Raw genomic sequence first — 6368 nt, 5'->3', positions numbered from 1 at the left:
CGCTCGGCGCCCTCCCGCTCTGCTCCCGCTCGTTCCCCTCACCTCGGACAGGCTTGCTTTTCCCTGACTGGCTCCTCTAAATTCACATTTTATTTTTACTTCGGACGCTTGCGGCAATGGGCTCTGCACCTGGGCGCGCTCGGCGCCCGCGTGTTCCCCGGTTATTACATTCCCGGACTTTTTATGGAAGTCTTCTTTCGGGAATGCTCACAGCGATTAATTAAAGTCAGCTGTTCCCCACCGGCGACATCATTTGCTCTGTAGGCAAAGCCACATGGCCAAAGCAGTGTTYTGTGGAGCAGTTCGTTTAGCTCCCTCGCGTGCACCCGTATTTGGAAACGGCCGCATTTATAATTAAAACGTAAACCTCAGTGGGGGTAATAATTTTTCCCATGGTAAACGGCTGAAGTAAAAATGAAAACTGAGGATTATAGTTGGAATATACTTGATTATAAATAGTAAAATGAGTCTGAAAATRAAATGCAAAAACTTTGTTACAACACTGCTTTCACTACTAAGAATTAACAGATTCAGGTATCATTTGAATGATGAGCTGATCAATCCCTGCTTGAAGGGAGCATCAACCGTGTTAGGCAATTACAACATCTTAAGCTCAAATGTATTTTACATATTCGTTGATGATGGCTTTAAGCATATTCCTATGAAGTTCTAACTTCTCTCACTATTTGATCTGAGATTCTCTGGTGCTTTGTAATTACATTGTTTTAGTGAAACTAAAGATACAACCAAGAGCATGCTATTTTTAAGTAGCTCCCTATCATGTATTTGTATAGAAAAATAAAAACATAGGGTTAAGAAAGTACAATTCTATTAAAAAAAAATAAAAACCCCTCAATGCTGTATACTGGGATTCTATTTTATGAACCCACTGCTTCCTTTGATAATTTTAAGGCTAAACATAGAATCTTGAACTCATAAAAAGCAGGGCAGTGACCCCCCTCCATGTAAAGAACAGTACATGTTATATTTGAGTTATTCCAAGAAAAAACACACAAACAAAACTGTACGGGTAAAATTGCAGAGAACTAAAGCCACCCTTCTGCTGAAAAAGAGCCTTAATATGGGTATTTAAGGGAGTTAACGCTGCCTTACTTTAATGTTGACTTGGTTTAATTTTCCTGAGAGTTTCCACACAGAATGACTTAGTTCTTGGATTCCAGGTGGGAAGTAAGCTAAWTTTTTATTACCAAATACATCCCCTCCTATATGTCCTAGAGGTCAGGACATCTAAATTAGGAGAAACAACCAGACAACAACTCTTTCCCCATCCCAAAGCTTCCAGATGAAGAATAACTTAAGGATGAGTTTAAGAGACTTTATACCTCATACATCTTTTGCTCTTCCATGTCAATGAGCACTAGAGACTGTATTTTGTAACTGTCCTGTGATACTAATCCAGCATGAGTACAATTAAAAAAAAAAATAGTTTTTATCTATTCTACAACACAGTTAACGCTCAGCTGTAAGAACGTTAATGCTGGAACAATGTTTCTGATAGGAACACATGCAAGGATGCCTGGGGTTATTACAGTAACTTGTAAAGTCTAAGTATCAAGTCTCCCCCCCTTTTTTTTTTTTTTTTTTTTTTTTTTTGACTGCAGAAGACACTGAGTTGCAGGTGAGGTTGTTTTTCTCTGTACCCAGCTGTGGGTGGAGAAAAACATGGACTCCTTTATCTGACACTGAACTACTTTGCAGAAAACATGCAAATATCAAACAGATATTGAATGCGCAATTATGAAAATTCCTTGTATAACTGTAGCACTATATTGCTGTTGCTCACGTGAGTTATTCAACTCTAGTTACCCTAATACATTGTAAGTATGGCCTCTTTCTCTGAGCAGATTATTGCAGGAAAGATTTTATTTTCTTTTAAAGGTTTCWATTGAACAAAGAAGAATTTTCCCCATAGGTTTTGAATCATTTTTTTTTTCTTTTAGCATTGTTTGTTTTTCCTCTGTCAGAATAGACTATATACTAAAAGCCTACATAAACAGGAATGACAGAACATGTCTACAGAAAACAGAGGTTTCAGTATGCAGACTTTTTGAAATACAGCAAGAAAGAAATGTGGATCACATAATTCACTTCAGCTGATAGTAAAACTGCAGAATAAATTCCGTAACAGATCTTATTAAGTACTCCGGATGAAGAACTGCTCTGAATTCTATGTTTCAATTTTCTGTGATTTGCAAACATCAAATAAAAATAATTATATTTTTAGTCAAAGTAGACATTAATGCTCTTATAGAAAATGAAATTTATCATGAAAAAACTACCCTATATATTATGCAGAATGCGCTATTATTCCTAACATCTCACCCATTTCTAAAGTAAAAAAAAGATTGAATTATTTAATTTTCATAGCGCTACCCTTCCTACACACATTCCCCCCTCCATTAAATGACAAGTAACATTAAGAGATAGCTCCCTCCTGTGGTGTACTTTATACCTGCATTGCAAGCAACACTGCAGTCTGAATTCATTCACCTGTTCTGGAGTCCTTTTAACCTACAGCAAGAAAACAAAGGTATTTTGAATTGACTTAATATAGAAATATAATCGTGTGTGTATGGATTGATGTCAACTCAGGAACCATTTCAATGTAATTGCTGCTACCATCACCTAGTTTGTCAGGCACTATCCTTAGGGAAACCAAGTCTTAGAAAAAAGAGTTGGATGGTCTCCGGGCTTTGTTCAATGTGTTGTGAGATACCTTGGAGTTTTTGTTTGTTTATAAAAATGGAGGTCATAATGATCTATACAGACATACTATTATTTCCTAAATGATCTATCTTCTTTTGTGTGATTATACAGTATACTTGACACGTTTCAAGAATGTTATAGGTTGGTTGGAATTAATAGATTTAACTTCAGGATATTTGCAACTGAAAATTAAGCATGTTTCCTCACCCAAAACAAAGCAAATGTAAAGCTTTGCGGAATTTTGTTTGCACAAATATGACTGAATATGGCTCACATAGGAAAAAAAAAAGAAAAACAAATATAAGTGAGGCAGCATAATCCCTAAGAAAGACTTGCAAGCAGGGAGACTTTCTGATTTATTGATTCAGTTACTACTTGGGGAAAAAAAAAAATGTAATATGTCCCTGTAAATAGAACTGCATCAAAGAAGCCTGTCTCCATTAGCACTTTTTTCCCTCATGGGACTAATCAAAAAAAACCTAAATGTTAAAGAAGTTTCTCGACTCTAGGTTTCCCAAAGAAGAGTCTCGGTCACAGAGTATMACAGACTATTTTCTATTCATGCTACAATGGCAAATGGCTCAAGCTGGGTGCCTCTGGAGAGGGACCCTGAACAAAGAAATTCTTGGGCAATTATACTCTTACAGTCTCGATTCCCCCTCTTCACGCAATAGTTCGGAACCAATAGTAACATTAAGGTCTGGGGTCCTATCTTATCTTATCTTCCAGCTTGAACTGGCTCTGGGGACCGCTTTTACTTAACTAGGCTTAACTCACACTTGTGGCCTAAAGCTTCGGCAAATTTAGCTACTAATGCTAAGCAAATTATGCCAAGCGATTAACTCTAGAGAGCATCAGTCYAATATTCTTTAATAAAAATTTTGGCTAGTTTCTTGTATGAGAAGGAAAAGAATTCTTAAAATTTGGAGACTCAATAATCCGTATAATAAAGGGAGATAACTTTCAGGACACTGCTATTGAGTCTGTGAAGTAGATATACAGTATATAGAAATACAGGACCTATAAAATAGCTAAAACTTCTATTAAGTTTCCCCCATCTACTAGTCAGCACTCAGGAATAAAACACTTATTTCAAGATGAATTATTCCTTTTCTCACAAACTTATTAGATTTATTAGAAGGGGGCTGACAGTTAGATGAACAGACAAACAGAGATCACAGTCTTGTATATGTTGTTTTCCTCAAGAAACAGGGATTGAAAAGCCCACTGTGGACCAGAACAAGAACTTAAATATATATCCATATAATAAAAAGTTAAAAATATATTAATATTTAAGATGACTGTGTAATACAAAATTTAGATTAGATTAACAAGGTATAAATCACAGATAACTGTGACCTTTGCTAAACGTGAGTTGTGATCTCCCCTTGACACAGTTACACTGGCACCAATATAGCCTGTTTTGTGTAGGGTTAATGGCATGGGGAGTGGTTTTATTATATAAAAAGGTTTACCAATATAATACTAAATGGGTTTTGCAAAATAAGTTGCATTCCTGTAGCAGTAAACCCCTCCAAATGTAGAAGTAGCCACTCTTCCATTTTAGAGATTTTTTTCTGCCCTATGTTCAAGTGTAGGGTAAAAAAGGTAATGAGACAAAGTATTAATTTTCTGCAGTTTTTCTCATAAAATAACATTATTAAATACAGACACATATAAGTAATACATTTGTTTCATCTAAACTAGAAACAAGGAGTATTTTCTAGAATACAGGCAAGTTATGGCTTTTTTTTCCCTGACTTATTATTTTATCAGCATGTGGCTGGTTATTCATTTCCTGAGAAAAAACAATAATCAATGCCTCCTGGCATATGTTTTTCATTTAATTAGGAACATAGGACTGGAAAGAACCACCCAGGTCATCAAGACCAGTCTTTAATTAAACACTTTTCAAAAAATATTGATTAATCAAAGTTGCATAAATATAGTAGGTTTTATAAGACTGTACTCCTCTGCAGAGACTGTAAGTAATGTACTTTTATCTTTGTTTTTTTCTTTCTGATCATAAAAACAGCAGTGAACTGAAACATTGCCATAGCAAATCTGTTTATTGAAAAAAATATGCCTTTCAAGTGCTTTATCCCTGTCCGTTCTCTCTCAGTCCAGGCTAGGACAAAACACGTCACCAACAGGTCAGGCCTCTGCTTGCTCCTGCAGACTGGCTGACCTGCGTACGTGCAGATTGCCCTGCTGGCTACTGCAAAACACAGCCGAGAAGGGCTAACATATCTCTGCAAGAACCCTGCTGCCATATTTTTTTTCTCCCTACCAGTCARTTTTCAGAAAGTATGCAGGAATCTACAGGAATTTGAGAACTCAGAATCTCTGATAAATTCAGTTGACAGAAGTACTTAAAATTCAAATAGAAAAAAAAAGTAAAAATTAAGGAAAGCAGTTCTGAATTGGTTAGATACTCAGGCAACACCCAAAGCCTATGATTCCCTTGTTTATGAAGATTATCTTATAATATAAAGAGTGATTATTTTCAATGTAAAGTGCTTCCTGTGGTATTAGACATTTGATTTTCCGTCATTTTATAGGACAGAAACAAGTCTTTAGTGTTTTGAGTTGGAAACCAGTAATATAATTTATAACTATTACTGTATCTTTGTGTGCATTTTTCATACTTCCTGAGCGTCAGTAACTTGAAGAAATTGCCATATCTAAAAAGTTGATTCCTAACAAAACCATTAATATGCTTACCCTCTTATGTGTWTTTTAGACTATAAAAGATGTCCCTATATTTGCAAGTACAAATGTTAAATATTGTTAAAATCATTTTGACTAGAGAAACAGTTTATTTTTTAACTAGGAGGTATCYGCAAGTGATTTTCTTTGTCATATTAGGAGGAAGAAATTAAAATATCAGAAATATTATGTATAACAAACTCATCGAGAAATAAGGAAAAAATCATTTCCCTTGATGTATTAACTGACATTCACTCATTTTGYTTAAACCGTCTACAGCTTAAGTCAGATGCACTGACATGGACTGACCTGTAAAATATGCAAATTTTTCAGATGCACTAGATCAGCACATCACCTGCCACCAACTGGGTCACCAAGGGCACCGGAGGCCRCAGTGTGGAGCCTCTCCCGTCCGTTCTGCAGACTGCAGTACAAATCCCAAACCAGCATTTTATGTACACAGCCGCCAAATCTCATCGGGCTTAGGGTATCTCTTAAAGCCTGGACAACTGCAAGGTGTTTAAATAATTACCAGAAGGCTCTACTCCACATTTGCACAGAGGAAAGCCTGGGGACCGCTACCTGCCCTGAACGCGCTTCCTCACAGAGGCAGAAAGAGCTCCTTTCGCCTTGGGTTAAATCCCATTCCAGGGCTGATTGATCATTCTTTCCCGAGCCCGCCTAACAACTTTAGATCCTTCAGATGCCACTGACACCCCCAGGGATTTTAAGCGTGGCGAAGCACCCGTGTGTCCCCGCCCCGGGGAGAGCTGAGGGAAACGGCGCTCTCCCGCCTGCCCCGACCCCCCTCGGGTTTTGGCGCCAAAAGCGCAGCGGCGGGGCCGCGCAGGCGCATTGGCGCGGAGCGGCCGCTCGCTCCAGCCGAGAGCTCGCGAGATGTGAGGCTCTCGCGGTGTTTCCCCCCTCCACTC

The sequence above is a fragment of the Rhea americana genome, unplaced genomic scaffold (assembly GCF_003343005.1).
Source record: "Rhea americana isolate MKP2758 unplaced genomic scaffold, rheAme1 scaffold_22, whole genome shotgun sequence".
Classification (NCBI taxonomy): domain Eukaryota; kingdom Metazoa; phylum Chordata; class Aves; order Rheiformes; family Rheidae; genus Rhea; species Rhea americana.
The sequence above is the reverse complement of the archived record's forward strand: the minus strand, read 5'-3'. Positions refer to the sequence as shown.